Consider the following 22,451-nt stretch of genomic DNA (forward strand, 5'->3'; position numbering starts at 1 on the left):
GCCTCCTGTGTGATCTTAGGCAAATCACATAACCAGACATTGCTTCTGGGTCACTCCTGAAAAGGTACTGTGTGTCCAGTGGGCCTACCTGGTTAACAAATAGGATTATTATTGCATACATATAAATGATACATCATTCCTGTATGAATTTTTGTGTGTGCTTTTCTAAGTTTATATTCACATTAACAATCTTTCTTTTATTTTTTAGGTCCTGCAAGCTTTAATGTGATCACTTCTGTCACTGACTACAGAACCTTTTAAATAAGCTTTAATAAGGTAAATTTAATTCTTCAGATTATTTTGTCATGAATATGATGGCTAAATAAATCCATAGAAAGTTTGAGTCCCTGGATTTTGATGAAAGCTAGCAATATTTATTATGTATACTTTGACAGGTAGGTGGTAGAAGTCTGTGATGGTTGGTATAATTAGTTAGTCTACCAAAGCTGGAGCATGGCTAGGGGAATTTATTTTTACATTTGGCTAGTCACAAAAAACAAAAGGAATTTTAAGTTTGGACAATTTAAAAAAAGTCTATAAAGTAACAAAAAACTTCCTCTTAAGAAAATGATTGTTTTACTCTGGATGTACAAAGGCTATTTTTTATGACTTGATCAACTGTACATTTTTGACTGGTACATTCAGAGTGTCCTTTTAGAGCCAAGTAACTAATGGCAATTCTAAACAGAAATGCTGTGGTAATTACAAAGACAGGACTACATCATACAGAGAGGACAAGATCCATGATAAGCTGCTATGCTCTAATCATTAATCTACAAAGGGGGGTGGACAAGAAGCACATCAGCAGTGAAGATGTGGAACTGAAGGGGAAAACTGCCTGACATTCAGGTGATGGACTCTGAACCCTTTAAAATGATTCAGTATGCAAAACATGCAGCAACAAGAAAACAACACAGTATGACAAAATATGCAGCAACAAGAAAACAACACAGTATGACTAGTACAAACAATACATAATATAGCCAGTGAAGTGAACAAAGTGGGACATGATGCTTGTGAGTACTTCACTGAAAAAAGTGAATATAAAAGAGGTAGTGACTCTCATGGGAAAATACAGTAATGATAAATCTTGAAAAAGGATCTTATTAAGTACAGAATACTGACTTTGTTCATTCATGGAAAAAGAGTGTAAGGAAATATAACTGGTGATATAGGCAACTGTGGAAAAGAAGATAGCCACATATGGAGGCCATCATGGCAGTGAAAATCCATTTAATGAAGACACAGAATGCAAATGCAATTGCTGTAATATATTTCTGGATATTGTGTGAACTCCGATAATTAGTGCTGCCTCATTAACTGATTGCATAACATAGGAGTAATCCTTGTAGATGCTGGGTACAGCCCATCCTCAGAAAAATGGAGCAACTATGGAAGTAATCTTGCATTTTTGCATTACAGATCAGTCAGACTTTAGAGATGTAGGCAATTTAGATTACACGGTAAGAACAGAGAAATAATGATAGAATAACTAGAAGACATTACTTCTAAGAGCCTAAGAGCAAAGACACACTTCTTTTTCTTTTGATTTCAAACACATAACCTAAATGCTTTACTATTAACATAGCAGCCTGTTCATATATTAATACATGCAGTTATCAGTTTTTAAACATGTTTATATCCTTCAAAATATCTGAGCATCCATAGGTTCATAGGTGACTGCTAGGCTAATGGCCCTGGAGCCTTTACAGGCCTAGCCCATAGGATTACCCTGGTATTGTGCCACCCAACCTTAGTTCCTAGGGCCTCTGTTGAGTAGAGCCACTGGAGTGATCCCCGGGGTGAATTTTCTATTTCTCATCCACTCATCAAGATTTCTCTTGAAGAGGGCCAGAGAGGTGCTCTGCTTGACATGTATGGAAAGTCTATTCCATAACATGAGCAGTCTCTGGGTTATGAACCTGTCCCACCAGTATGTTCTGTTAATTGGGGTAATGAGGTTGAGGTCTGTGGAGCATGTGGTGTGGAGGGATTGGGATTTCTTTAGATGTAGCATTTCTAACAGAGGTGGATCAGACATGGCTTTGTAAGTCAACAGAGATCGCCTCTAAGTAGGCAATATGAGACAGAGAATAGTTGGAGTTTTTTGAGTCTGTCTATATACGACAAGTGTTTAAGCCCTAGGATCCTCTTTGTGAGGTACTTTTGCGGCCTTTCTAGTTGTCACAGGTGTCTAGTGAGGTACATGCCAAATGGGCCATTGTATGTGATGATTGGCCTAATGAGGGAAAAGTAGAGGTAGACAATGACCTATTTCTACCTGGATGCAAAACCCTTAGTAATGAGATGTGCCACATAAAAGGACTTTCTGACCACAGTGGCAACGTGGTGGTCAAAAGAGAGGTTGCTGTCAACCTGTGTTCCCAGATCTCTTTTAACACCTTCTGTGTTCATTGGACTACCATCAGTGTGGTAATTAAAGGGAACTGGGTTTTTCTCAAAGGGGATGAAGACACATTTTTTGGCATTGAGCTTAAGGCCATGGTTCTGATACCAGTCGTTGGTCTCATTGAGGCCTTTCTGCAGGATATCAGCATCACTTGGGGAGTTCATAATAGCTCCCAACTTGCAATCATCTGCATACTTTGTCAGCCAGAGTCCCTTCGCGTTGGCCTGGACTTCAGAGAAGTGGATACCAAACAGGAGAGGACCCAGGACCGAACCCTGTGGGACTCCACTTGTGACTGGTCGGCAGTCTGACTTGGAGTCAGCTACTTTCACACTGTGGGTTCTATCTGTGAGCCAGTTTGCAATCCACCTAGTGATATAGGGGTTGATGTCTAGCTTAGTAAGTTTTTCTATGACTCCTGAGTGGGGAATGGTATCAAAGGCCTTCACCAGATCAAGGTAGGCTGTATGAACCACCTTACCTTCATCAAAGAAGTCGACCAAGTTGAGCAGGCATGATCTACCCTTCACAAAACCAAACTGTGCAGGATCCAGAGTTTGGAGATTTCCTTTATCCTTGTTTATTAGGTCTATGATGATGCATTCCATAGCTTTGCATATCAGACACATCAGGCTAATGGGGCGGCAATAGTTCCCGGGGTCTGTAGTCGCTCCTCCTTTGTGGAGAGGGATGACTGTAGAAGTGCACCATTCAGTAAGGACAAAGTTTGAGGTGATTGTGTGATTGAACAGGGCACACAGGTGAGGTGCCAGTTCACTCTGTAGTTCATGTAGAACACAGCCAGGGATACTGTCAGGTCCCATAGAAGCTGTATAGTGCTGTTTTAACCTGTGCAGTAGTAATACTGGGTGCCTGGCAATCTACTGGTATTGTGATTGGTCCTTTGGGGGGGGGGGTGTAAAGTTAGTACTGAATCTGTCCACCAGTATATTTGCAATATCTGTTGACTTGGTATAGGAGGTACCATTGTGCAGCAGCTCAGAGCAAATCTGGGTAATGCCATGGAAATTCTTTACATAACTATAGAAGACCTTGTGGTTGTCTTTACTATCTGCTGCAGTTCTGTTTTCATAGCTAGCTTTAGAGGATTTGATGAGGGATCTCAACCTTTTACTGAGACTGATAAGGGAGTTTTTCCAGTCTTGGGACTTAACCTTATTCTGCATCAGTTTCCTCCTTCTGTTGTAAAGTTTGCTTATGGCAGGGGATCACCAGATTGGCGTTCATTTTTGAGGAGAGCGTCTTAGTTCTATTGGGTATGGTGAGATCCATGCATTTGTGTACATGTATTACACTGCATTAGTGTATGATTTAGCGGTCATGCAACTATGGAAAAAAGAAAAATGCATATAAAATTGTAAATGAGTATATGTGTGTGTATATATATATATTTATATATATATATATATATATATATATATATATATATATGGGTCTACTACACATGATCAAAATGTCTTATGAGTTTCAGTCAAGTGAGTTTTCAGTATTTTGAATTTTTGATGTTATGGTCTCAGTCAAATGAATTTCAGTCATATAAATATATATATATATATATATATATATACATATACATATATATATATATATATATATATATATATATATATATATATATATATATATATATATATATATATATATATATATATATATAGTGCTGCGGTGGTGGAGCTGCGGTAGCGTTGTCGCCTCACAGTAAGATGCTGTCCGGTTCAATTCTCAGCTAGAGCGTCTTCTGCGTGGAGACATGCGTGAGTGGGTGTATCTTCGTTGAAGGTTGTGCATCAGAGCTGGCAACTCAGTACGTAAAAATCAACTGCCAATCATTAGCGGACCGGAGTTCCACCGTGGCGACCCCTAACTGGGAAAAGCCGAAAGACACAACAACATATATATATATATATATATATATATATATATATATATATATATATATATGTATATATACATATATATGGAGATGCACACATGTACACATATATGTATATACATATAAACTGAGAAAATGAAAAACAAATACTTTGAACTTTACAGGAGCATATAACTTGTTTCATTATCGCATGAACCTGGAGTCAGTATATAGCTAGGGTTGCAAGGGTGTGAGAGTGCATGCAGAGATTTTTTTTTACATCATGCTGTAGGGGATTCCTTTTATTTATTTCATTTTTATTAGTAGTTTTTTATTTTTTTTTGCTGTGAGTACTTTGTGCCTGCGGTATAACAGCATGTATCTGTTATATGTATGAGTCGTGCTCATATTCTACAAAATTAAAGTATATTTAAATGTACTGTCAAATTGCTTTCATTCTTTCCAGCTGGTCTGGCAAGTGGCATGAGGTACATGAAGCCCCCAGCCACGTGCTACCAGGAGCATTGGAATTACCAAATTGCCAACAAAAGAAAAACAAACTTAGGCTTGCCAAACCAGATCATTCTAAGCAAAGTGCTCTGCTACGACACATGGACATGTTTGCATGTATACACACATATGGAATATGTAGGATGTCTGTCTGCAACAGTCTGCACTTTTATCTCTCTTTTGTATAGGACTGTATTTGTGTAATGTAATGGCTGCCAGTCTTGTACTAAACTAGTCTGAATTATACCAGTATTACTGATATATTTTATTACTACATGTTGGCTGGACTTGCAGTTGATAACTTTTTAAATGTGATGAGAAAATATGGAAATGTTTTGAAACTCACCATCAATTTCAAATACTTTTTTAGACCAGAAAACAGTATGGAGTATATTACAGAATATTATTTTTACGTTAATGTTCTCTTCAAGTTTCTTGGTCAAAGTAAAGCTCTTGTATATTATTAGGTTATGCCCCTTCTGTAAAATGTCAAGTGTTACTCAAGAAAACAAATTTTTCATAAAAGCAATCTTCAGCTCAAAATCCCAGAAGGATATGGCCTTTACCCAAAGGCCATTTTAGTAAATATAATCTCCACATAAGTGGGTAAATTTCATCTTGAAAGCTATATTTTAAGTCATGGCAGAGTGTACTGCCTGCATCGTGTACACAGAATCCCAAGGCAGGCATATATTTCACGTTTATTTACACAACTCATTGACCTGAAGCTCTATCAGGGCTCTCTCAAATAAATCTAACTTTAAACTAGTTTTACCATTAGAGAGTTGCAGCTTCTGAAACACAGTACCTCATTAACACTCTGGAATGGTCAGTGGAGATTTATTATTACATTTTAATAATAAGCTTTACTAAAAGAGGAGGTATTTCCTGAGTCTGCTGTTTGTTTTCATTTTGCTATGATTGTTTTGCCTAGTTGTGACCTTGGTGTTACAGGAAGCACCATTGATATATTCCTTGTTTGTTTATATATCTAAGTTTTTCAGAATGTTTAAAGCAGCTTCCTGAGTCTTTGAGCAGTGGCTTTGAATAAGCATATCATTTTCAAAATAGGAGCGTAACATAAGTATAGAATTTTTCCTAACTAGGATGGGAGTGGGATTTTCAATTTACAGCTTGTATGTTGGCTACAAGCAGGGATATATTTTCTAAATACATACACAAAAAATTAGCTAGTGCAAGGCCACTAAGCCTCCCCTGCAAAGCTTTTAGTCCCTCAGTTCAAGAATCAGGAACAATGCCAAAAAAAATGAATGGCAAAGGCCCAAAATCCAGGACAGCTTTTAATTATTGCTGTTACACATTTAGAAAGTTAACAAAATAGCAAGTTTTATATTAATCTGCACCCTCTGACTTGATAAGAAGTTTAAAACTCTAAAATTTTCCATTTCTTAGCAATTATATTCCCCAATGGTTTTCCAGAAAAAAATACAAATTTTAAGAGGGATGATCAAAAATCTGAAGCATATTTAAAGACATTTGAGAGGTATGCTCCCTTAGAACAGTTCAATTTACCTGTATTAATTGTATTCGTTGTGCTTTACTCAATATTTCATTACTTGTTTTAGATCATGAACCATAACTTGAAAGTACTACAAAAAGAGAAAGGAAAAAACATTTTGGTAGGAGAAAGTACACTTATACCCAATGTGGAGGCTTCCCTCACACCCACTTAATTATATATACAAACTCCATGGTTGTACAACAGTGGAAAAAAGTGAAAAACCCTACTGAGCTTATTTTATAGCTACTCCATATTAATTATCATATGTGTCAACATGAAACATAAATCCCTGTTTGAGTTAGTTACATTCTTATTTATAGTTAGTTGGTTAGTCTATCATTTTCTTTCTAAATGGTAATAATGCCTGTAGTCATTCATAAGAGTCACCAGTATTCCGGCTTCCTCCTTACACAATGTCAGTAACTAAATGTCAGTGTATTTGTTTCTATAATAGTTCATAGTTTATATCTAAGAGAAAATAATGGCTTGCATATAGTCTCCTTCTCACAGTACTTGTTAAGCGTGTCATCTGACCTGAAAAGTTGACTCTCTCTACAGTTAGTCCATGTCCATGCAGAAAAGGGAAAAAAAAGTCGGCCAAAAATAGTATTTCTGCTCCAAATGGATCTGGATATCTTGTACTAATATGAGTCAGTGATCTTGAGACTTTGCTGTTTAAATAATACTTCCTTACAGCTTTCCAGAATATCCTCAGACAGCTTACAGGCAGTCTCTTGTCCAGCATTTTGATTTTTCTATTGCTCCCAACCAAATAATCAAATCATCTCTGTCTGCTAGCATCAGGCAGTTGTTCAAACGTTATAAGTCTATTGTGTCCGAATAGTGTTAGTATAATAGTCTACGTTACTAAATTAAATACTGCAAACATTATCATTTAGTCTCAGTGAAACAGAGTATCCTCCAAGTCAGAATTAGCCTCACATCTCACCTTATTCAAGGAGGCACCTCATGAAAAAAATCTTGAAATAAAATGTCCTTATCTGTCTTCTTCTGACATGCCATAATTGGTAGTATCAACCTATCTCACTTACATGGTGTATTAGCATCTTCTAGTAATGTTGTCCATTTATCTGTCAGAGTAACCAGTAAGGCAACACTTCATGTTCTAGTATACTGAATGTATGCCATTGTTACTGGAAGGCTCTGCTTCAAAACCCATACCTGTTGCATAATGCACTCCTCCTTCCTTTATACAGGTACAAGCAAAGCAGTACGGCTGGGCTACATAAAGAAATAAAACGATTGTATTCCCACACACAAGAAAATCATCCCATTTAAATTAACATTCAGTTATACTAGGGCTATTACCTACTGCATGGGTGCAGCCCGCCTCTTGTTCAGAGACATAAATCCCCTAAAATATGTCAGTTTGCTGGACTTCAGTCCATCCTGAGTTTTTTCAATAATCTGAGACATGCAATTATCTTGGCAATCTTATTGTAATATATCCTTCAAATATAATGACTGTAGGCTTATCAAACCATCAAGGTGGGTACTTAAACTTAACTATAGGCCCTGGTATGTATGAGGATGTAGAGGTACAAAGACAGGGGGTTTTGAATATGATCATCCCTGTAATACAGACTCCCATCTGGATGGAGGAGAATCAGTAGGATTTTTGGTAGCAGAATATAGCTTGGAGTCAAATAATCTTCTTTTATGTTGTGTAGCCCAGATGAAGTAGATCAGAATGGATAAGACTTCTGCAGTAAAGCCAATGCACTCTATGTTAATGTTTAAAGGTGGCATTGAGATTTTCTGTACACACTCCCAATTTTTAAATCAAGCGTGGAATGAATAATGTTGTAGATCATAGCCAAGTCATGGTATTTAGCCTGATGCAGATGTCAAATTAGTTATTGACCTGGAAATGCTTCCTGTGGGGAAAAAATCCAAATTGAGTGAAAATGACTACAGGATTAGCAAATGTCCGATGAACCGAAAGTCTTGAAGTTACAGGTGAACTGGGTATCGGGGGAGAAAATTTCATTCATTCTCCAATATCTCCTATGGTAAAGCTATTTAATGTGACTTTTTTGTGGTAAAGCCACTTTTTTACTTCAGTACTGATTCGGTATTGGTAAGTATTGCCAGTATGGTAGATAAACCAAACCTTAATTTTGAAGACGCCTGCAGCTATTAGGCAAAACAGCTTTCTAGTCACATATTTATATTCCACCAAAAATAATCTTATGAAGCTTAAGAGAATTTTTGTAGAAATAATTCACTTTCATCAGTGAATATTATATATGGCTAGGGAATGGAACCCGATTTACAATAGTGAGGATGTATCATAGGGAACTAGAAGAGAAAGTTTAACAAAAGAAGATAGATTTCTGAAGAAATATATGGCAATATTTGGAATAGAAGATGTGAATTCAGTAGTAGGAGCTCGGACAGAAATTGCATATTATTTCCCAAGGTACAGTAAGTAGGTTAGACTAGACAGAAATTACATTTCACAGGAGCATGGGACACACATCCAATTACTATTTCTGATTATGCACCAATAAATACTAAGATAACAATGTAGGGTAATGAAGTAAAAATGAGACACTGTTGCTTTCCTAGTTATTGCTAAAAAGAGAAGATTTTAAGGAATGTGTACTGGAAATAATTTTAGAGTTATTAGGGGAAATAGAAATTTCTTTATAACAGATAGCTAAAAAGTGAGATAACGTGAGAATGGGGTCTAAAAATATTGTCAAAATAGAGACAGAAAGTGATACAAGAAAGAAGAAATAGAAGTTATTTAGCTGGGAGTCAATGGTTAAAGTACTGCAGAAGGAAAAACTCACAGAACACGAAGAAGAGCAATTTCTGAGTACTAAAGGGAAAATAAGGGAGTATTTGGATAATATGCAAGAGTTTAGAAAGTTTACTATTAACCAAGAATTTTTGACAACAAATCCAGAGCATAAAAACTCTTAGCACAATGGTTTAGACAGCAGGAACTAGAAAGGGTTGTTACCAAGCTTAGGGAACCTGACAAGAAAAATAACAATAACTCCTAAAGGGGTATTAGAGATACATTAGAAATACTGTGAGAATTTGTATAATGCAGATGAATGGAGAAACCAAGAAAAGGTACAAATAGAAATATTTATGGAAGGTTAGAGGAAGATGAGGCTCAAGAAATAATAGCTATGATAGGAAGGGATGAGATAAAAAAGGATGATGTATAATCAATCAATATAGGAAGTCTCTGGAAACAGATGGAATTTCTGTGGAAGGTAGGAGGAAGAAAGTGTTAAAGATCTGGAAGATTTTGTAATTTAACATGGTGTGCAGTACCGTGTAAAGACCCTTCAGACCAATCTTTATGCAGATCTATTCCACTTTTCAATTATGATTATAAAGTGCTTATGTCTATACTAGCTAAGTGAATGGAGCAGTGGTGATCCAGAGGGAAGAAAAATATCATTATTATTGGTAGGTCTAGATACAAAGAAAGTATTTGATACAGTCAGCTGGGATTTTATGAGTAGGGCAGCTGTTGTATTTGCTTTACCTGATCTCTCTGATTAGCTGTGTTTGACCAGAGAACACAGACAGGGATGTCCTCTTTTCCCTTTGCTTATGTTTAGAACAATTAACAAAGAAAATAAGGGACTCACAAATTCAAGGATATAACTAGTATGGCAAACAAATTTTTTTGCTTTATTTGCAGACAATATTAGTTTGTACTTGGTAAATCCAGAAAAAGTTCAGTATTGTGGAATCTTTTTTAGAAGGTTTTGTGTCTTTCTTGGGATATAAAATAAATGAAGGTAAAACAAATGCTATTGTGGTAAACTATGTACCCACAAAGCAATACCCATATTTATGGGTACATGATAAGATTAAATATGTAGGTGTATGCATTAAATAAGATTCTATTGTGATAGCCAGGGATACATGGGAAGAGACTAAACAAAAGATAATTACAAAAACTGAGAAGCTGTAATCTCTTGATTACGGATATAAATAGTGAGATTCAGGCAGTGAAGATGTTTTTTATCCCTTTAGTTTTATTTACAGGTCAGGGCAGCCACGGTGGTGCAGCGGTTAGCATTGTCGCCTCACAGCAAGACGTTCTCTGGTTCGATGCTGGGGTGCCTTCTGTATGGAGTCTGCATGTCCTCCCTGTGGTCGCATGGGTTTCCTCCGGGTGCTTCGGTTTCCTCCCACATCCCAAAGATATGCTGTAGGTGGATTGGACACTCTAAGTTGGCCCTAGGTGTGAGTGTGTGTGTGTGCCTTCTGTGGAAGGTTGGGTGCTGGGCTGGCAACTCGACATTGTAAAACTCAACTGCCAATCATGAGCAGACAGGTGATCTGCTGTGGCGACCCCTAACCGGGAAAAGCCGAAAGAAGAAGTTTTATTTACAGGTCAGACGTATTTTGTCTAACCTAGCTAAAGAAATATTCATAATTATCTTTGGCTTCTTTGATGGGAAATAGAGTTAATAGGGAATATGTTTTTGGGGAGAATGAAATGAGTTAGCAGATTTTTAAATTCTCTACAGAGTACTTTGTCAGAAATATTGGAGGAGCAAATGATTGTCACTAAGAAAATGATTCTAATGAGCTGGGAGAATCATAATTGCCTGTAGTACGGCTCTACTAAATTTAATGTTATTGGCTGCCAAAAAAGCAAGAACTTGAAAATGTGAAACAAAATCTAAACCAACCTTAAATGAAGTATTGAATATTGAAAAAGAGAGAAAATAAATGAGGTGGGAACTTTAGAAAAAAGGAGGGAACACATTACATACAGAGAAATGGAATGGGTGGGAACAGTAAGCAAGCAATAATGCCCAATAGGGTGTGTGTTAATATGTAATTAATGCCCGCCCAGGGGTGTTATGAGGCCCAATTCAGCAATAGCTCTTAGGGAATGGGCTCTCTGTAAAATCGTTGTTTTACTTATATATATATATATATATATATATATATATATTTTTTTTATTACTATGTTTTTTTAGTATATTTTTGATGTAAAATAGTTCCTCCCCCTAATGTTTCAAACTTGCTGTATTATATATTAATGGTGTTGGAGGAAGCATTTTACATCCAAAATATAACATTTAAAAAATAACAAGGTATTTATTTTTTGGTCCCTACTCCTAAATCATTTGGTTGGCAGTCATTGGTTACTGAAATTACTAAATAATGGCATACATTTGACATACAGACTTTTATTTCCTTCAGAAAATTCATGCTGACATAAATCCTTTAATTAAGCAACTTTGTAATTTTATAAGAGCAATAATTAAATCTGCTTCTATTTTAGAGCTTTATCCAGAATTCTTCAGCTGAAAAGTACAGAGGTATGCAAACCTCTTTACTGCTGCTCCCAGTAGTCTTCTCACACACACACACACACACACACACACACACACACACACACACACACACACACACACACACACACTCACTCACACTTCTCCTTCAGAAAAATGCATGCTAACAAAAACCCTGTTATTATAACAACATTCTAAGTTTATAAGAGCAATATTTGAAATCTGTCCCTATTTTTAGCCCTTTGTTTCCTCATTATTTGTGGCTCTGTCCAGATTTCTTGTGCCGAGAGGTATGGTCGAGAGGTAGGCAAAGATCTTATGTGATGCTGCCAGGGATCACTCTCACTCTTCACTTTCTCTCTCTCTGTCACCCACAGACATACACACACACACACACACACACACACACACACACACACACACACACACACACACACACACACACCATCTCTCTCTCTTCTACTTTCATGCACATATTCACTCACACACACAGACAGCAGCATAAATACACACGCTCACGCTTTTTAATTTATACTCGCTGAACAGCAGAAGCACTGTTTAGCAAGTGTAAAATAGTAGCTCAACCGATCTATCTCTCACACTCATACAAGCATAGACTCTCACACACAGACATAAACACATGCACACGCATTTTTTTTAATTTTACTTTACTTTTTTTAGATTTTACACTCACTAAACAGCAGAAGTACTGCTTAGCGAGTGTAAAATAATGGCAGCCATTAGTTTTTTCTGCCCAAGTTCCACAGAGGCTTGATATGCTGCCGTGAAGTGGCGGACTCATTTTTCAGTGGGCATTAACATTAATACCCTGCTGGAAAACGTTCATTTTCCAATCAGGGTACTGATATACAGTAAGCCCATTCTCTAATGTAGAATAATGTTCAGGAAGAGGAATGAAAGGAAAAAGAAAGTAGACATTAAGTGACTTATGTCATTTTGGAGTGCGTGAAAATTGTGAAAAAGAAAACATGTATGCACACTTCAAGAAAATAATGGACTTTTGGTGATGGTTTGCTTTCCTTTATTCTACTGCATGTGTACACATGCATGTTTATAAGGATGTTAAAAAAGGCATTCCAGTAGTTAGATACAAAGCCAAATAGCACTTTACTACAACAGTGAGACTTAGCATCACTCAGTGTATGCTGGTATCTTATCTGTTGTTTGGCAATGTGGTTATGTTCAATCTATAACAAAGTCTATTTCAATTTCTCTCCTGAACTTACAATAAAAGATTTGCTAAAGTTTCAGTCGCTTATTTTACCAGTTATTTAAATGTGTTTAACAAGGTAATACACTGATCATAAATGACTATCTGCAGGCACAGACTGACTGAAGACATTCACAAAAATGGGAACACTAATGCATTCAAAAAAGACCAGAAAAACAGCAGAAAAAAAATGAAAAAACTTTAACAGGGAGGATTTTTGTTTTAAAACAAATGATTTTTTTTTTGAGGCATTGTTTAAAATGACAAGGCCATATTTAATTTTCAGACTGCACGGTGGTGCAGCGGTAGCGTTGTCACCTCACAGCAAGAGGTTCTCTGGTTCATTTCTCGGCTGGGGTTCCTTCTGTGTTAAGTCTGCATGTCCTCCCTGCATTCGTGTGTAGTTTTCCTCCAGGTGTCCTCCCACGTTGCAAAGACATGCACCTGGAGCGTTTCTAGCCAGGTCGGACTTTCCCGGTTAACAAATGTTAAATAAATAAAAAAAATAAAATAAATAACTTCATTTGCTTATTACAGTTCTTGCAGGAACTGATAAAAGAGGGATGTTTCCTGTAACAGAATAACAAAGAGTTGATTTTCTCTAGTCTTTTCAATGTAGATTTTGTAGTTCAGAATGCAGTCTAGCCTTAAGCCAAGATATTTAAAGGAAATGAATGTCTCTGTTGATGTTCCATTATAGTTTTTGATTCTATTGATGTTCCATAACGATTTTTGATTCTACCGATGTTCCATTAAGGTTTTTGATTCTATTGGTGTTAGATTATGATTTTTGATGGGAGTGGTGGTAGGTTTTTTTTTTTTTTCTCAGTTTGTTGCAGGTCCCAAATAACATACATTTTGTTTTGGAGGAGCTCAGAAAAAGCTTATCGCCATTTACCCAGGAATTAGGAGAATGGAGGTCTTTTTCAAGTTGGGTTTTTATTACTGCACGCAAGTGGCTAAATCTGAGAATTACCATGTTATCCACATGAAGAGTCACAGATAGGTTTGGAAGGTCAAAAAAAGTTTGTTAATGAAAACAAAGAATACTGGAGTGGCAAGCACAGTTTATAATGCAAGCAAGTTTAGTGGAAATGTTTGAGCATTTACTAGTGGGCAGGAAATGATGGAGGTAGGTTGGCAGAGATGGGTATTGAGGGTGGTGGTAGTGACTAGGGTTGGAGTCATTGTTCTGATAAGGAGTATGAGAATCAGTCAGTGAGGATTTCTAGAGGTGCTTGAGAAACTTAAGCTGGACCTCCTGGAATTCAGTTGATTAACTTTAAATAAGGAATAGATTAGAGAAGTAGATCCTGTTGAGGGTCACGTGAGGTGGTGTGTATAATATTAGTGGGGGGTGTAAGCCTTAGGGGTGAGCCAGTGACTGGTAGACTCATTAATAGATTTGTAAAAGGTTAGTTGACTGAGGAGAGGAGGTTAGGGGCTATTGATGAGAAGGAGTTATGAGTTAATGAAAGGAGGAGTATTATGGGGAGAGAGAAAAGCATTATTGAAGTCTGCTGAAAGTAGAAAAATGGTTGTTTTATAACTATAGAAGAGGATCTGTTTGGCAGTTAATTGTGTTAAGAAAGGAGAATTTTATGGTGGAATAGTTCAGTGTTGCAGTTGGAATATAGGACTGTTGAGTGAATAAATGAAAATGTAGTATAGATGGTTATTTAGAGAGTTTGGTAGTGAGATGTGATTTAAAGAGTGGGTGGGAGATAATTGATCATTTATTTTAGTAAAATATGTCTCTTCAAATGGATGTCTAAATGGGGGTGGGAAAGGGGCAGGGATGATTATGAGTAAAATTGAGAGCTCAGGGTAGCTGACCCACTGCACTCTCTTCCCACCCGCTGCTGCGTAGGAGCCAGTCTGCTCAAGCATATCGATGACCAATCCTTCTCTTTAAGTAATCATGTAAAGGATACCCCTTGGAAAATGTGATTTTTTTTAAGGTAAGTATTTGTATTATCTTGCTTGGGATACCTCTGACTTTCAAACAGAGTTGCTTAGGTTTGATTGTAACTTGCATTCCACATACCATGCAAAGCTGCAGGACCTCAGTTCTTCACTTTAACCAAAGTCTTGATCCCACTCAATTTGGTTTTGTGAAAGGTAGATTATGCCTGTTCAACTTGGTTGACTTCTTTGAGTCAGTCACCAGAGCTGTGGATGAGGGCAAGGCAGTTCATACAGCCTACCTTGATCTGGCCAAGGCCTTTGATACCATTCCCCACTCAGGAAGTTTTGATAAACTCACCAAACTAGGCATCAACCCCTATATCACTAGGTGGGGGGTTGCAAACTAGCTCACAGATAGAACCCACAGTGTGAAAGTAGCGTACTCCAAGTCAGACTGTTGACCATTCAAGAGTGGACTCCCACAGGGATTGGTTCTTGGTCCTCTCCTGTTTGACATCTACTTCTCAGAAGTCCAGGCCAACATGGAGGGACTCTGGCTGACCAATTTCATAGATGACCCCAAGCTGGGAGCCATTATTAACACCCCAAGTGATGTAGACATCCTACAGAAAGGCCTTACTGAGACCAATGATTGGTGTCAAAACCATGGCCTTAAGCTTAATAACTCAGTTCCCACTAATTACCACATTGATGGGAGCCCAGTGAACACTGAAAGCGTTATAAGAGATCTGGGGACACAGGTTGACAGCAACCTCTCCATCAACCACCACATTGCCACTGTGGTCAGAAAGTCCTACTATGTGGCACATCTCATTACCAAGGGTTTTGCATCCAGGAAGAAAGAAGTCATCATCTCTTTCTATTCTTCCCTCATTAGACCAGTCTTTGAATATAATGCCCCATTTGGCGTGTACTGCACTAGACACATGCAACAGCTGGAAAGGCCACAAAAGTACCTCACAAAGAGGATCCTAGGCCTTAAACACATGTCCTACACAGACAGACTCAAAAAACTCCAGCTATTCTCTGTCTCATATCGCCTACTTAGAGGCGATCTCTGCTTGACTTGCAAAGCCATGTCTGACCCAGCTCTGTTAGAAATGCTACATCTAAAGAAATACCAATCCCTCAGCACCACACACTCCAGAGACCTCCACCTCATTACCACAATCAACAGAACATGCTGGAAGGACAGGTTCATAACCCAGAGACTGCCCATCCTCTGGAATAGATGTCCCATACATGTCAAGCAGAGCACTTCACTGGCCCTCTTCAAGAGAAATCTTGAGAGTGGATGGGAAATAGAAAGTTTGCCCCGGGGATCACTCCAGTGGCTCTACTTGATAGAGGCACTGGGAACTAACGTAGGGTGGCACAATGCCAGGGCACATCTATAGGCTAGGTTTGTAAAGGCTTCAGGGCCATTAGCCTAGTACGCACCTATGAACCTGACAGTCAGGCTGGCAAAGTTTCAAAATTGGTTTAAACTAATAGTGCTTAGGAATTTCTGGTGCAAAAACAGTGCATTTGGCATAGAAATACCTAAAATATGGAATCTCTTGCTGACATGGGCTAGGAGTCACTCTTGATGTGCACCTTGTAAAATATGAGCTCTACTCATTTTTTAAAGTAATCATCCGGCTCCTGTACTTGTGGTATCATGCATAGAGATTTATAACCTGTTCCCAAACCTGTCCCCAATGAGTTAGCCCACTAACCCTACTGCTTCTTTACATACATGTACTCTGGCTGTAAAAATATCAGGACTGTTACATTTGAGCACTGTGGACTTAAAAGTCTTAAGACATTACGACTTTATGTATTACCTGTCCATAGATTTTATTATTACTGTTGTCTAGTGTCTTTTTTTATTGATGGGGCTTTACACCTGACTCTCTGATGTTAAAGGGATTATGTCCAATCGGACTAACCTAAATTCAAATTCAATAAGTAAACAAAATTCAGTAAAAACATCTGCTGCTTTTGATAAGTCCAGTCATGGTAAATAGCAACTGCAATGTCAAAAGCAGCAACTGTGGATTAAAAGGGAATAATTCAGAGAAAAACACACAAAAATGTGCCAAGAAAACATGAATCTGAGATGAAACTTTTAAAAATCATTCTCTAGAGAAGCTAGAGCATACAAAGAGGCATGGGAAATTAAACTTTTTTCTTTGATTGGCACTGTGATTGCTAAAAATTTTTACAAGTTAAAGAAATGGGATAGTTCTAAGTACTAATGCTGTTTAATCAGGAAAATATCATAAACAGCACTAAGACGTACCCCAGTTGTTAATTATAAAACAAAAACATAAATTTAAAATGTCAAACTAAGTGATATGTATTTAACTTAATAGTCAACATAGTTTATTCCCCTAATTCCAAACTATTATAAATGGTCCCACAATCATACTGAATTGTTTTTCTTTAAGCAGTGTAACAAGGTGTTTTCTTACTGAGTTCTATTATTTTGATGAATTTCTTGCATTGTGTTCCCTGATGGAAAAAATAATTTCATGTTTATGATCAAGGAACTGGTAATAATATTCAGTTTAATGTATAATCAGTGAGTAGTGCATTTCAGCATATATGAAATAAGTTGTAAAGCTTGGTTTGTGAGTTATCTTCAAGGTAGAGCAAACAGAATAAAAAATAATGTTTTGTCCTATGTAGTTGACAAATGAGTACCACAAAGATTTATCCTTAGACACCCCACTTCACTGTTTTGTTAATTGCCTGCCATAAGGTTTTACTGTGCTGATCTTGGCCTTATCCAATCAGGGTTGTATTTTGCCGGGTGCTTTCCCTGATGGTCAAGAATTCAGCGTCTTTATCAGGAAATTGAGTTTTGCTGGGCTTTTTTCAGCTATTTGCAGTCATTCTGAGTTCTACTGTACTGCTGAAGTATATTTCTCATATTATGCATGGCTCAAAAGTCTTTTGATTATTTTAATAGACAACCTGAGAGGTACAAAATGTGATTGTTTATTTAGTTTATTTTTATATGTATGTATGTACATATGTATTTATTTATGCGCAAAGTGAATTAAACCCTACTAAGGTACTGGTGCACTAAGCCCAACTGCAGTGTGTAAGGTGCAACTTCTTTAAACCCTTAAGTACTGTGTAAGGTACAGGTGCATAAAGCCCTACTGCACTGTGTATGATGTGGGTGTATTAAACCCTACTGTACTGTTAAGGTACAAGTACATTATACCCTACTGCACTGTGTAAGGTGCACGTGGATTAAGCCCTACTATACTGCATATGGTGTGGGTGCATTAGGACCTACTGTACTATGTAAGGTGAGGGTGCATTAAGCCCTGCTGCACTATGTAGGGTGTGGCTGCATTACGTCCTACTGCACTGTGTAAGGTGCAGGTGCATTAAGCCCTTGTGTACCTTGTATGATGCATGTGCATTAAGCCCTACTCACTGTGTATGCACAGGTGCATTAAACCGTACTGTACTGCATATTGTGTGGGTGAATTAGGCCCTACTGTACTATGTAAGGTGATGGTGCATTAAGCCCTGCTGCACTGTGTAGGGTGTGACTGCATTAAGCCCTACTGCAGTGTGTAAGGTGTGGCTGCATTAAGCCCTACTGCACTGTGTAAGGTGCAGGTGCATTAAGCCCTTCTGTACTGTGTATGGTGCAGTGCATGCATTAAGCCTTACTCACTGTGTGTGGCACAGGTCCATTAAGCCATACTGTACTGTGTATGGTGTAGGTGCATTAAGCCCTACTGTAATGTGTAAGGTGCAGGTGCATTAAGCCCTACTGCACTGTGTAAGGTGTGGCTGCATTAAGCCCTTCTGTACTGTGTATGGTGCAGATGCATTAAACCCTACTGTACTGTGTAAGGTAAGGGTGCATTAAGCCCTACTGCACTGTGTAAGGTGTGGCTGCATTAAGCCATACTGCACTGTGTAAGGTATGGCTGCATTAAGCCCTACTGCACTGTGTAAGGTGCAGGTGCATTAAGCCCTTCTGTACTGTGTATGGTGCAGGTGCATTAAGCCCTACTGCACTGTGTAAGGTGTGGCTGCATTAAGCCCTTCTGTACTGTGTATGGTGCAGGTGCATTAAGCCCTACTGCACTATGTAAGGGGTGACTTCATTAAGCCCTAGTGTACTGTGTAAGGTGTAGATGCATTAAGCCCTTCTGTACTGTGTATGGTACACTTGCATTAAGCCCTACTCACTGTGTATGGTACATGTGCATTAAGCCCTACTGCACTTTGCAACCGCCTAAAGATAGAGCTTTAAGGAATCAGAAATTTGAATCCTGCTGGCTGTTTCAGAAAATACTAACTGTTATTTTTTCTAAGTACAACACTGCAGAAATCAATATTTAGTAACATTATAATTCATGAATCCACAGTATCACAATTTATATTGATTGTAATAGTTTACAAATTTGCTTGCCTGTTTAATGTTATTTAGCAGACTCTGACAAAACTGGCACCTGCTCATTTATTTATGACTCTTATTTTGAGAAAAAAAGGAAAGGTTGCTAAAAACAGAATGAAACACACTTTTTGCTCTGGATTTTGGTGAGTAATTAGCAACAATAAACCATAGAGTTCCAGATGATATATTTATCAAACTTCAGAGACCAATTTAGCCACACCTGAGGGTGTAATGTTGTGGCCAGCAGCAATATCATCTCTGTCAGTGCCAACAAAAAGGCAGTTCCTCAGCTATGGAAAGGTCAGAAAATACCTACAGATGGTTAAAATTGTGCTTGAATGGATGCCAGCTAAAGAGAGACAGCACTTGGAGTACTGTGTCTGCATGATCTACCTGTGGTGTCAGCCACAAGCAATGATTTGTAGGTCTTTGTTAAAGTCACTTATAAGTGGCACACTTTTGCCACAGAGATTAAAATCCTACCTTGTATGTTACTTAGAAATATTCCCGTTTGTCAGCCCTTTCTAATCACCGCATTGCTAATTGATCTTGAAAGTAGATCATTTAAATGCAGGTCACATCCTGGAGCACTGAGTGAATGTTTAGCAGTCATTTCCCAGTCAATTTGTTTAACTGCTTAAGAAAAGGCAGCTTAGTTTTTCCTTAATGCTTTTGATTCAGCTAGAGTACTTCTGCAAGGTTTTCGTATTATGTATTCATTCTCATTTAATGTCTCTGTACTGTTTGCCGTTGTTCCCTACTTGCCAATGGTGCCACAATCTCCATCCTTATATGGGATGAGAGAGAGAGCTGTGTATTTTCCCACAGACAGACTTCAGAGCATTATAATAAGGAAGGAGCATTCATGGAAAAATAAAGTAAAACAACAGTGTTCTTCTGCATAATTGGTTTACTCACTCAACTGCTCCATCTAACTGTTGGTCCTCTGAACAACCCAGAGTAGCTTATATCATGGAGGGCATTAGGGCACTTGGGTGCAGTATGATATGTTCAGAGTAATCAGGGAGTGGCGTTCTGATAAAGGATAAAACAGATAAATAGACTGCAGACCAAGATTAAAATTCATGTGCTATACATCTTAAATACCCCCCATAAACACCTTTGTACTCCATTATGCCAGAATTATAAAGAGAGTTTAAGTGCAATTGTAACTTTTTATTTGGATTTCATACCCTTCCACATTCCCCCTTAGGTCACTGCTATTTCAATAATTCAGTTGCCAGGGGTAGCTTCTGTACATGTGGTCACCAACTAGTTGGTAAGGGTCTAATATTCCGGAAACCATTATCATATCAATTTTTGTGTAAGACTGTTTTGTGCTGTCATACAGGGCTTCTCCTTTCCTCATTGTTGTGCAGCTAGGGGGTTGCTGTACATGAGTTAGGAAAGTAGGCAAGGTTTGCTCCCCACACTGGAGATGCAGGGGGTTTGAACCCCTGAGACATTGTGGGTAAGCTGTTTTCATGATCAGTTGTAGCTGTTTTTCAAGTAATGATACTTATATCATTCAAAGGGAGTCAGCAGGGTTACAGGTTTTAGGCCATTCAGATGTAGCATGGAAAATGTTGAATCAATAGGTCTGGCTGTCACTGACAGGGGAAAGTTCTGGCATATACTAAAAAAGGGTAGTTTTGGTGGTTTATCATTGTAATAACCACTTTCTGGACAGTTAAGTGTTCTGTGTGCTATAGTTTCCAGAAAACCCATGCACTTTCAAAACACACACATGCACACACACAAATACCAATTCAATTGTTAGTGAAATCTCCAGATTTCATTACAAGTTCCATCAGCAGTGGGGAAATGGTCTTCTTCACTCTTCAGGGGAGAGCTGTCTGTCTTGGCATACTCAAACCTTTCTCCTACTTATGCAAGTCTCCACTGCCCAGGTGCATTCTGGTATCCAGACTGCCGACATCAAAGGCAAATCCTCAGCCATAGTATGCAGTTTTAATACAGAGCACACTTACAGAAGGGCAAAGCAGTGCTTACAGTATACAGCACCCCCATAATGTGTATCATAAAACAACTTGATTTTATTCTACTGTATGTTATCATTTGGCTACTGAATACTATGAAGTTACTGCCAACATAAAGCCATTTTGTTTCAAAGGTTCTATTTTTAACTCATCCTTTTCCAAAGAGTCTCCATAATGGCTTACCAGAGCAGTGTTTTGGACAAAGCAGAGCTATTTCTCCCAACTATACAATTACCTATGTAGATGCTTACAAGTTGGGCTTGGCTATACATTTTGCTCTGCCCCTCATAACATTTGATCATTTGTTGATAAAATATGTGCATTGCAGTCTACAAATAATATTACTTCTTAGAATTACAAATTTCTTTTACTTTAGAAATGTATGTTAATGCAAGTTCATTTGTTTTGTCAGTAATCAGCAGTGCAATGACCCTGGTTTGAGACCTTGGAATCATATTGAGTCAGATTATTTTTGGCTTTCTCCTTCGTTCTGAATGTAAACAGTTATGAACTCTGTGCAGAGCACAGACTGATCATTCTGAATGTAAACCGTTATGAGATCTGCACAGAGCACAGACATATTTGTTTCTTTGGAACTGATTTTGTAGGGGAATCCTGGCTAAGTCCTGGGAACAACTTATTCCTCCATGCCCAGACTTTATTTGAGCTGGCAGTTTAAAAACGTTTGCTGTGCAATTAGTTCTGAAAATCACCTTATAGTACAAAACACACAGAAAGAATCTGTACTTTTAGAAAACAAACTATTTCAGTACTTGCTTTTGTAGCATCACAGTTATATTTTAAGACACACTTCGTAAGCACATATTATTCAGTTAAGAAATTTTATAGCAAAATATTAGCTAGAACTTTAGCTTGCCCTTTTAAGAAATTTGTTGACTATTAGGTGCTGGAAAATGATAATTATTAAAATTATAATTATAGCTTAATTATTAAATTTATAATTATAAGCTCAGTCATCACAGAATGTAATCCAAAAGGGCTCTTCAGATAACAAGACTTACATTTAATCACCATAGTCAAATAAATAATCACTTATATGATTCACTATATACAGAACACTCAGCCATATCAAGGAACTGCATTCCCACAGAAATTAGGACAGAAATTAATACACATCTTTAAAAAAAAAAAAAAAACTCTAATGCCCTCCTGTTCCTGTCATTCAATTACCACTATTATTTTCTTGGTCGGGAGATCTGCAGTATATATAAAATGTAAGCCCTATCCCCTCTTCC

At 37.8% G+C, this 22,451-nt stretch overlaps 1 protein-coding gene across 1 annotated transcript in view; it reads left to right on the forward strand.

The window, feature by feature from the left end:
* The first annotated feature begins 206 nt into the window (after positions 1–206).
* SEMA6D (semaphorin 6D) overlaps positions 207–22,451 on the forward strand; it is a 368,460-nt gene continuing 346,215 nt past the window's right edge. Inside the window, exon 1 of the mRNA XM_044077577.1 lies at positions 207–276. The gene's annotated coding sequence lies outside the window, so the exon portion shown is untranslated. The remainder of the gene's footprint in view (positions 277–22,451) is intronic.

Source organism: Protopterus annectens, chromosome 7.part0 (genome assembly GCF_019279795.1).
Source record: "Protopterus annectens isolate FY-2018-M chromosome 7.part0, PAN1.0, whole genome shotgun sequence".
In the NCBI taxonomy this organism is placed as follows: Eukaryota; Metazoa; Chordata; order Ceratodontiformes; family Protopteridae; genus Protopterus; species Protopterus annectens.